Genomic DNA, 11,584 nt, shown 5'->3' with positions numbered 1-11,584 from the left:
CTCGGCCCCTGCCCCGCCCGCACCTGGCCGCCGCGAGCGCACCCACCCCTGCTCGCCGCGGGGCCCGCACCTGCGCCGCTCCAGCCGGCAAGCCCTGCGGGATCGCGCCTCGGGCCTCGGCTCCCGACACTCGGGGCCCGTTTGCACCTGCCGCGGAGCCTCCGGGCCCCCTGAAATCCCTGAGGGCTTCCTCCTGCCTTCCTGAGGCCTGGGTCACCCTGAATTCCCTGTCACATGCGAGCAGACACCCCGGGGCAACTTCATCTCTGATGAGGACAGCACCTGCCTGGCAGGAGCCATCGTGCGCCCGAATGAGCTAGGTAATGTGGATAAATGACCTGCCTCTCCGGGACAAGCAGCAGCTGAAATCAGAGTTCTCACACTTGGGCATTCCTGACATTATAAAACAGCGTCTTCAGGGGCTCGAGAGTCAACAGATTTTTTAAATTTAATAAATGAATGAACTCCGCACCAAATTCTGTTATTATGGTTCTATTGATCACAGCACCAATTTAAAGACAAACTCACAAGAACCACTGATGGAACTCAAATATTTTCCAAACCTATTTTGTTTCCCTATTTTATTCATATCTTCAAAGAAATAACATTTTCATTTACTAATTTTTACTATTTTTGTGCCCTACTTCCTTAATTTTCATCTTCCTTTGTTAATTGTTTTTATCTTATCATTAGTTTATTGAATTAAATACAGAGGTTCTTTATTTTTAGTATTTTGTTGTTCAGTCGCTAGGTTGTGTTTGATTCTGCGATCCCATGGACTGTCACACGCCAGACTCTTCTGTCCTCCACTGTCTCCTGGAGTTTGTGCAAATTTATGTCGAGTCAGTGAAGCCATCCAACCATCTCATCCTCTGCCACCCTTTTCCCTTTTTGCCTTTAATCTTTCCCAGCATCAACGTCTTTTCCACTGAGTGGGCTCTTTGAAGCAGGTGGCCAAAGTGGAGCTTCAGCTTCAGCATCAGTTGTTCCAAAGAATATTTAGGGTTGATTTCCTTTAGAAGTGACTGGTTTGATCTCTTTGCAGTTCAATGGATTCTCAAGACTCCTCCAGCACCACAATTGGAAAGCATCAGTCCTTCGGTGCTCAGTCTTCTTTGTACGTGACTACTGGAAAAACCATGGCTTTGATTATATGGACCTTTGCAGGCAAGGTTAACGTCTCTGCTTTTTAATACACTGTCTATGTTTGTCATAGCTTTCCTTTCAAGGAGCAAATGTGTCTTTTAATTTCAAGGCTGCAGTCACTGTCCACAGGAATATTAATGACTATAAATTTCCCTGTGAGTACAGCTTTAGCTGTATGTATTAGGGGTTCATTGGAGGTGTATAGTTTACACACAGCAAAATGCACATATCTTTTATCTTCTTTTTTATTGAATACTTTTAAAAATTAAGATGAAAGTGATATAACAGACATTTTAACGTGTAGTTCACTGACACTGCATTCATGGTTCTGTACAGTACCACCTCGATCTAGTTCCAAACTCTTCTATTGTTTTTATATTACATTTATACCTTGCTGGTAAATAGAAAATTCACTGAGATAAACACTGTGTCGATTTCCCTCAGCAGATAACTGACATTTTACTAAACGATTTTTTCTTTTTTAACAAGGGTAGCTAAGACACTCCATCTGTATTAACTCTTTCCTAGGCTGCCACCTTTGGGCCAGTTTATGACTCCTTCACTTGGGGTAAATTCCAAATAAATCTAATTTAACTTTTTAACAAGTTTGCTTTAAAATGTTTATATAGTAGATGTTGGAAAAAAGGAAGATAAAATTGACACTTCGCTAAAGTGCAATTTTTGTGACTTTTTTGGAGGAGTTCAATTTTTTTTTTTTGAAAGTATAGTTGATTTACAAGGTTTCTGGTATACAGCAGTGATTCATTTATACATATATATATATTTTGTATTCTTTTCTGTTATGATTTATGATAAGATATTGATATTCCCTGTTTGATAGGAACTTGTTTATCCATTCTGTATATAATATACATCTGCTAACACCAAACTCTAACAACTGGTTTGTTAGCAAACCAATCTGCTAACAATCCAACACTCCCCACTCCGCTCCCCCTTGGCAACCACAACTCTGCTCTCTTTGTCTGTGCGTCTGTTTCTCCTCAGTAAACAAGATCATTTGTGTCATATTTTAGATTCCACATATAAGTAGTATCATATGGTATTTCTCTTTCTCTGACTCAGTTCACTTAGTATTATCATCTCTAGGTCCATCCATGTTGCTGCAAATGGCATTATTTCATTCCTTTTTTATGGCTGAGTAATATTCCATGGTATATATGTACCCTATCTTCTTTATCCATTCATCTGTCATGGACAAGTACATTGCTTCCATGTCTTGGCTATTGTAAATGGTGCTGCTTTGAATATAGAGATGAATGTATCTTTCTGAATTATAATTTTGTCCAGATAAATGCCCAGAGTGGGATTGCTCTGGACATCATATGGCAATTCTACTTTTCTTTTTTTTCAGTGCTGTTCTCCACAGTGGCTGTGTCAATTTACATTATCATTTAAATGTGTGGGAGGGTTCCATTTTCTCCACCCTCCCCAGCATTTTTTGTAGACTTTTTAATGATAGCCATTCTGACTGGTATTTCTCTAATAATTAGTGATACTGAGCAACTTTTCATGTGCCTGTTTGCCATCTGTATGTCTTCTATTGAGGTTTCCTGCCTATATTTTGATTGGGTATTTTGGTTCTTTGCTCTTGAGTTGTATGAGCTGTTTATTTTGGAAATTAAACCCTTGCTGGTTGTGCTATTTGCAAGTATTTTCTCCTTTACCACAGGTTGTCTTTTCACTTTATGGTTTCCTTTGCTGGCAAAATGCACATATCTTAAATATACAGCTTACGTAACCACCACCAACTCAAATATAGAACATTTCCAGCAGTTTAGAGAGTTTCTCTCAGGTGAAAGAACAGAGGGGACCAGTATTTTGACTTCTATCACCAGAGGTTAGTTTTACCTATTCTTGAACCTTTAAAAACAGCATGTCTGACATCTTTCACTCACTATAATGTTTTTGAAAATCATCCATGTTGTTTTGTGTACATGATTTTATTTGCTGTTGTATAATATTTGACATGAATACATCACAGTTTATTCTCCTGCTGGTGGATATTTGGGTTGTTTCCAGCTTGGGGGCTATTATGAATAAAGCTGTTATTTTATTTACATTTGTGTACAAGTCTGTGAACTCACTTTGGTATATATACTTAGGAGTGAAATTGCTGGGTCATAAATTAGCAGTATACTCTTACAAGAACTACTAAAGAGCTTTCCAAAGGCCACACCATTTTATATCCCACCCGTGTATGAGAGTCACAGGTATGCTATACCCTCACAACATTTGGTATTGTCAGTCTTTTAAAATTTAGCCTTTCTAGTGGTTTTTTTTTTTTTCATGTCTTTGACAAGCAGTGATGTTGACTGACACCTTGATTTTATCCAGTAAGATCTGCATTGGACCTCTGACCTCCAGAACTGGAAGATAATGGCTACTTTTAGCCATTATATATACACATGACTTCCCTGGTGGCCAAGTGGCTAAGACGCCAAGCTCCTAATGCAGTGGACCTGAGTTCGATCTCTGGTCAGGGAACTAGATTCCACGTGTCACAACTAAGATGGAAGATCCCAAGTGCCACACGCAGTTAAGACCTGGCACAGCCAAATAAATAATAAATAAATAAAATTTAAGTGGGCATCTTTTGGTTCTAGTCCAGCCCCTAAAATTACAACATAACAAGTCTCTGGTGACTCAGGATGTGGAGAGATAGACCCAGAGTATAATGTGCTGGCATAACAATGACAGGGTACACTCAACTTTAAAAGAAAAACATGAAAACCCTTGGCAAATCTGCACAGGATTTTGGGAAAAGGGAATCTGAAAACAGTACAGTGTATTCGACTTGCTTTTTTCTAAAGCATAAGTTCCCATGATTTTGGCCAGAATTGCTAGAAATATAGATGCATAAGAGAGTACATAACATTGCCCTCCAACTGCAAGCATGCTTTTCTGATACAGTTTGTGCTTGAGATTGAAGGTTGTTTTAGTTGTTTAGTTGGTAAGTCATGGCCAACTCTTGCCACCCCACGGACTGTATTGCTTGCTTGCTAAGTCGATTCAGTCATGTCCGACTCTGGGCGACACTATGGACTGTAGCCCACCAGGCCCCTCTGTACGTGGGATTCTCTAGGCAAGAATACTGGAGTTGGTTGCCATGCCCTTCTCCAGGGGATCTCCCCAACCCAAGGATTGAACCGGCCTGCCGTCTCTTATGTCTCTTGCATTGGCAGGCCGGTTTGTTACCACTAGCGCCATCTGGGAAGCCCCATGGACTGTACAGCCTAGGCTGATTCAGCTCCTTGGAGTGTGCAGAATCCACACCCGCCACCAGAGGGTAGGAGTCCCTATGACACACAGACCAGGCAGGCGCAGCCTCAGGGGGTTAGTGCCCACTCTTAGACACATCATTTTGTACCCACAGGCAGGCTTGAGGCTACCTGCAAGCTTTCTGACTAGCTGCAGATGCAGAAAGCACCTAGCAGAGGTTAGGGTGGGCCAGCCTCACTGTCCCTCTCAATCACAGGAAGTGAAGTGAAGTGAAGTGCTGCTACTGCTAAGTCACTTCAGTCGTGTCCGACTCTGTGTGACCCCATAGACGGCAGCCCGCCAGGCTCCCCTGTCCCTGGGATTCCCCAGGCAAGAACACTGGAGTGGGTTGCCATTTCCTTCTCCAATGCATGAAAGTGAAAAGTGAAAGTGAAGTCGCTCAGTCGTGTCCGACTCTTAGCGACCCCACGGACTGCAGCCCACCAGGCTCCTCCATCCATGGGATTTTCCAGGCAAGAGTACTAGAGTGGGATGAAGTGAGGAGCACCCAAATCTCTCTGGTCCTGTGACAGGCTTGTTGCTGTCCCTGCTGCTATTTATATCAATTTCTCCTCCCTCCTACGGACATGCCAACGGTAACTTCTGTTTTCTGAGGATTTGCGGGGCCACCACTAACTTCTGTGCCGATCAGAACATGAAGTCTCCCTTCCGGGCAGACATAGGACCTGGCAAGCTGACTGACTGCTCCTGAGTTTAAAAAAAAAAAAGCCTCTCTCTGGGCAAGGGGGGTCAGTAGTCCTGAGACCTTCATAAGCACCAGGCACAGCGCCAACAGGTGCTTCACATGCTGTGTCTGACGGTCCTCAGGCAGGCACAGTGAGTGTCTACATTCTCCTGATGTGGAAATTGAGGGTGTAGATAACTCATGCTCACACAGCTAGCAGGTGGCAGGGCTCATTTCAGAGGGAAGGGCAATGACTTTGGTTGCCTGAAACTTCCTCCCACACCCACTGCGCTCACTGGAGCCCCAGCTAATGCAGAGCCTCCCAAATGAGCTCCCTGCATTCAAGTCTCCTGCCTCCCCTCCTACTCCCTCACAGAGGGCAAGAGTGATTTTTTTTTAGTTCCTTAAGCTTTGTTTTGTATGTTCTTTTTTCCAAGGAAGAAGCTGCTCCTTTCTTAACTGACTGGGTTTCACACGGTACCAAAGGCCCCCGTCCAGACACCCCTCAGGGCCCCGCAGTCCCGAGTCAGGGCGTCCCAAGTTGGGTAGGGGGCAGGCAGCCCTCCACTGCCCAGGGGTGTGGTGGGCATACCTTGCTGCCCATAAATACCCTCCACAAATACAGCCCAGTTGTTTCCAGGTAAACAGGCTGAGCTGTAGCAGTCCCAGGGCCTGGCACTAGAGGGACCCTGCTCCGAGGACAGGGGCCCCATGCTGGCACCTGCACCCACACCTGCTGGCAGTCCCAGCCCAGAGCGCCAGGGGGCAGAGCTTCCTCATGGCAGTGGTCCCAGTGCCTGCGAGCCTCAGCTCCTCATTGTTACAGTAACTACAGAATATACATGTACAGGTCAAATTACATTAATAAAAAGAATGTCCAACTAGATTAACGAATGGAGCTTTTGTCCATTTTTCTAACATTCCCAACATCCTCCTCCCTGCTCCCTAAGAAGTAACCACCACCCTGAATCTGCTGCTTATCTGATCACATGTGTGGTGGTGGTGGTGGTTCAGTCGTGTCCAACTCTTGCGACCCCACGGACTGTAGCCTGCCAGGCTCCCCTGTCCATGGGATTCACCAGGCAAGAGTACTGGAGGGGCTTGCCATTTCCTTCTCCAGGGGACCTTCCTGACCCAGGAATCGAACCTGGGTTTCCTATATTGCAGGCAGATTCTTTACTGACTGAGCTACGAGGAAAGCCTTATCACCTGTGTATGTACATCTAAATGGGCTTCCCAGGTGGCTCAGAGGTAAATAATTCACCTGTAGTGCAGGAGATGCAGGTTTGATCCCTGGGTTGGAAGAGCCCCTGGAGGAGGAAATGGCAACCCACTCCAGTATCCTTGTCTGGGAAATCCTATGGATAGAGAAGCCTGGCGGGCTACAGTCCATGTGGTTGCGAAAGAGTCAGATGCAACTTAGTGACCAAACAACAACAAACGATGTACATGTATTTAGATTTTACTCGTTTGTTTTTGAATTTTATGTAAGTAAAATAGTACTGTATGCCTTCTTCTGAGACTGTTCTTTTGTGAGTCATCCCTGTGGACATGTGTAGTGGGAGCTGATGCATGTTCACTGGTGCACAGGATTCACAGAACGAACATCCCACAATGCCCATGTCACTGTTGACAGAGATACAGGTTTAGATGTTGCTACTATGATCAAGCTTGTTCATATCCACTGGGGCAGGTGTGCAAGCGATTCTCTAGGATATAGTGTTTAAAAATCTTTTCAGATAACTTAATTATCTGAGTACATGCCAAGGTTTTATTATAGTCTTGCTATAAGAACAAAGGGCTCTGACAGACCAGGGGTAGGAGGGGGCGGTCCTTTACCAAGGAAGCCTCCAACACCAGCTAGGTGTCCTAGAATTTAACTCAATCTGATGCCACCTGCCTGGAATTACCATCAGATCCCAAAGGTTAAAGGCTCAGTCCCACCAGACTGTCCCCTCACCTCCCCTTTCCCAGACACCAATTCCAAGTCCAGGTTGTCACCTGTGCTTCTGACCCAGACCCACAGCCTCCTTCCTCCTGGAGTTTCACTGATTTGTTCAACCGGCTCACAGACACCAGGAAAACTGTTTACCCACCAGATCCCTGGTTTATTACAGAGGACATATCTCAGGAGCAGACGCACAGGGCCAGGAATGTGGGAAGGGATACAGACCCTCCATCCCTCTCTGGGACCACTCTCACTGCCACTAGTCCCAGCTCCACTGTTCACCATCACAGGCTCTCCAAACCTCGTACTTTAGAGATTTTTTTGGAATTTTAATTGGAGGATAACTACTTTACAATATTGTGATGGTTTTTTGCCGTACGTCATCATGGAGGCTTCATTACGTAGGCGTGATCGATGAAATCAGTGGCCACTGACGACTGATTCAACCTCAGCCCCTTCTCTCCTCCCTCAAGGTGGGGGAGGAGGGCTTAAGCGTCCAATCTTCTGACAAACAGCCCCCAAATTTAAGGCCTTTCCAAAAGTCGCCTCATTAACACAAACTCTGGGAAGGCTGAAAGGTGCTCGTTATGAATAACAAGAAATTTTTATCACTCTGACCACTTAGAAAATTCCTAGGGTTTTAGGAGCTCTATGATAGCAGTGAGGATGAAGACCAACTTCTTACAAATCACATCACCACAGTAATCTGTTAGACTGTGTATAATGATGCTGCTGCTGCTGCTAAGTCGTTTCAATCAGGTCCAACTCTGTGCGACCCCACAGACGGCAGACCACCAGGTTCCCCCGTTCCCCAGGTTCCCACTCCAAGAACATTGGAGTGGGTTGCCATTTCCTTCTCCAATGCATGAAAGTGAAAAGTGAAAGTGAAGTTGCTCAGTCGTGTCCGATTCTTCGAGACCCCATGGACTGCAGCCCACCAGACTCCTCCGTCCATGGGATTTTCCAGGCAAGAGTACTGGAGTGGGGTGCCATTGCCTTCTCCAAGACTGTGTGTAACAGAAACATCTAATTAAAGATCTTTAGACTTAATAAATAAATAAATAAAAAGATCTTTAGACTCTTGGGGACTTCTCTGGTGGTGTAGTGGTTAAGACTTTCAGCTTCCAATGCAGGGGGCACAGGTTCAACCCCTGATCAGGGAACTGAGATCCCATGTGCCATGAGGTGCAGCCAGATAAAAAAAAAATCTTAAGACTCAAATTAAAGTATGAGTATCTAGTATCTCAGAAGAGATCTTATTTTGGTATTTTGGTTATAATCTATCATAAAATTGCTCAAATATGTTATTAGGAATGCTACCTGTTTGTGAATTATTTAAACCCACAGGCCAGACTGAGGATAATTTTTCTTCTGTAATAACTGAAGTGATATTGCTGGATCCAGGAAATATTCTTGCTCAATTTTGTTTTCCAAAAGGGTTGAAACAATTTAAACTCTCACCACAGTGGATACTGTCTGATTTTTTTAATCCCTGCACATCTGGAGGTTATGAAGTGGTATCTCACCATGGTTTTAATTTGTTTATTCCTGATCTCCTTGAGCAACTTTTTATGATTGCATACATTCTCAGTCACTTCAGTCCTGTCCAACTCTTCATAACCCCATAGACAGTAGTCCGCCAGGCTCCTCTGTCCACAGGATCCTCCAGGCAAGAATACTGGAGTGGGTTGCCATGCTCTCTTCCAGGGGATCTTTCTGACCCAGGGATCGAACCTGTGTCTCTCACATCTACCTGCACTGGCAGGCAAGTTCTTTACCACTAGCACCACCTGGGAAACCCCAGCTTTTTATGTTTATCCCATCCTATTTCCTCTTCTATATTCTTCATATACTCTAGATCTGTGCTATCAATATGGCAGCCACTAGTCACATGTGACATTAAAATTAAATACAATTTAAAACTGAGTTTCTGGGCTGCAGCAGACGACTTTGGCATGATGTCTCACACCATCTTACTGGTACAGCCTACCAAGAGCCCAGAAGGCAGAACTTACTCTATGAATCTGTGAATGAGTGTATGGAAGGTGTTTGTAAAATGTATGAACATCTGAAGAAAATGAATCCCGACAGCCCCTCTATCACATATGATATCAGTCAGTTGTCTGATTTTACTGATGACCTGGCAGACCTCAGCTGCGTTGTTTACTGAGCTGATACCCAGACATACCAGCCTTATAGCAAACGCTGGATTAAAGAGAAGATCTACGTGCTCCTTCATCACCAGGCCCAACAGGCTTGGAAACAGTTGAGTTTGGAAGCATTATGAGGATGGGGGTGGGCTTGGAACACAACTGTGTGCAGTGTGCTGTAGTGGAAGTTTTGTATTATATTTATCCCGTTTCTGTTTTGGTATACCCTAGCCAGGATTGAATGTATTAGATAAAATGTGATGATCTTGTTCAATCTGAAACCGCCTTTGCCCCCTCCCCACCTTTTTATTACTTAAACATTTTTAAGATGATTTAGATGGAAGTTGGTTTTTGTCAGTTAACGTTGGTTCCAGTCCCTCAAACTGTTCATACTTGCTTTATAATATCCACTGTACTAATCCTCCTTCAAGTTGGGGTGGGGAGTGGTGGCATAGCTTAGTTAGGTCCTCAAGATAAAGTCTCAGTGAAAAACAAATAAATGTTCTTTAGTTAAAAATAAATAAAACTGAGTTTCTCAGTCTCACTAGAAGTAAGTCAAGTGCCCAGTTGAATTTATGAAAGATCTACCAAAGCTCTTTTCCTTGGTCATGAGGATATTTGCCTAGATGTCCATGTAAAAAATATAAAGTCTTGCCTTTCACAGTTAAGGCCTAAATCCGGCCATAATTTAGTTTTGGGTGTGGATATATTTTCATTTTTTCCAATAGTCCCTTCTTTACCGAATGTATACTAGCCTTTTTTTATATGCATGGCTCTTTCTCTGAGCTTCTAGTCTGTTTCACTGATCCTGAGTTGATCACATTGTCTTATTATAACTTTAAAATGTAATAAAGGCTTGACATCTTGATTCTTCAGGAGTGTCTTGACTGTTCTCAGACCTTTGCACATCCATATAAAAAAATTTTTTTTGGCGGGGGGGGCCATTCCAAAGGCATGCTGTATTCCCCAGCCAGGGATCAAACCCACACTCCTGCAGTGGAAGGAGTTTTAATCACAGACTGCCGGGGAAGTCACCATAAAAATTTTAGATTTGCTGTTCAAGTCATCCATAAAATCCTGTTATAATTTTGACTGGAGATGCTTAAATCTACAGGTGGATTTGGGAAAAACAAACAAACAACTCTACTATCTATGTGCCAGGTCCTGTCCATGGCCCTGGGGATGTAGCAGTGAACAAGACAGACAAGGGGACGTCCCATCAAAATTGGGGTAAAATCCAAACTCTTCACCATCGCCTATGAACCAGTCCACAAGACCTTCCCTGACCCCCTGCTGGCCTCTCACCACTTGCTCTCATTCTGAGCTCCAGTCACAACTTCCTTTGCATCCCTGGACCTCAGCAAGCATTCTCCAGCTGTGTTTTTGCCAGAATCCACTCTCCACTCTTTGCGCCTTACTTGTGTAACAGGCTCTTTCACCTTAAGCAAGTGTTTGCTCAAACGGCCACCTTTTCAGAAAGGCCACTGTGCTACCTAATAGAGCAGCATCTCTCTCTAACCTTAGCTTTATTCCATAGCCTTCATCACTACCTAACACATTAAAGGTCATTTTGTTTTGTTGTCTGCCTCCCTACGAGAAACTGAGCTCCCTGAACCAGGAACTCCATCTGTCTTGTCCATTATCACGTTCTTAGGGCTTTGACCTATGCCTGGAACATAGTTGTTTTGTGGCTAAGTCGTGTCTGACTCTTTGTGACCCTGTGGACTGCAGCACACCAGGACTATAAGTAAGCACTCAGTAAATTTGCTGAATGAATGAAAGAAGCAAGATCAGACAAATGATCAGGCAGGTTTGGAAAACACCCAGGTGAGCTCTCTGAGTTGGTACAGCTACCCAAAGTTTTATAAATATTTGTCTAGTGCTTATCAATTTTTAAAAAATGGCCACATTCCCCAAAGACTTCCAGGGAGAATAGTATTTAACCATCTAATGATTTTAGAGTCTGATTTGCAAGTATGTTATCATCATATTACTATATGAGGGTTTGGGAGATAGATTTTATTTTTTTTAATATTTGGCTGCACTGAGTCTTAGTTGTGGCTTATGGGATCTAGTTTCCTAACCAAGTATTGAACCTGGGCCTACTACACTGGGAGTGCAGAGTCCTAGCCACTGGACTACCAGGGAAGTCCCTGGGCAGATAGAATGTAATTAATCCCAATTTATCAACATTTTATTTTACAGATTACACTGTGGTATCATAATTAAGAGGTCTTTACCTAACTGAGGAACACACAAAAATATTTTTTCATTTAGACGTGACTAAACAGGTCACTGGTCCCTGCTGATGTCCACTGGGGTCTGAGGGACAATGCTGTGCACTGGAGCCCCTGGTCTCCTGTACCACAGTGCCTT

The 11,584-nt window shown here is 43.8% G+C and overlaps 1 long non-coding RNA gene and 1 pseudogene across 1 annotated transcript; both read left to right on the top strand.

Moving 5' to 3' along the window:
- Window positions 1-74: 74 nt before the first annotated feature.
- On the top strand, window positions 75-3,224 carry LOC132657413 (uncharacterized). The gene is made up of 2 exons (XR_009595559.1): window positions 75-320; window positions 1,046-3,224. It is a non-coding gene; the product is annotated as an uncharacterized LOC132657413 (long non-coding RNA).
- A 5,792-nt stretch (window positions 3,225-9,016) lies between these two features.
- Window positions 9,017-9,352, top strand: LOC114117005 (enhancer of rudimentary homolog; annotated as a pseudogene).
- The last annotated feature ends 2,232 nt before the right edge of the window (window positions 9,353-11,584 follow it).

The sequence above is a fragment of the Ovis aries genome, chromosome 11 (assembly GCF_016772045.2).
Source record: "Ovis aries strain OAR_USU_Benz2616 breed Rambouillet chromosome 11, ARS-UI_Ramb_v3.0, whole genome shotgun sequence".
NCBI classification, from domain to species: domain Eukaryota; kingdom Metazoa; phylum Chordata; class Mammalia; order Artiodactyla; family Bovidae; genus Ovis; species Ovis aries.
The sequence above is the reverse complement of the archived record's forward strand: the minus strand, read 5'-3'. Positions and strand labels throughout refer to the sequence as shown.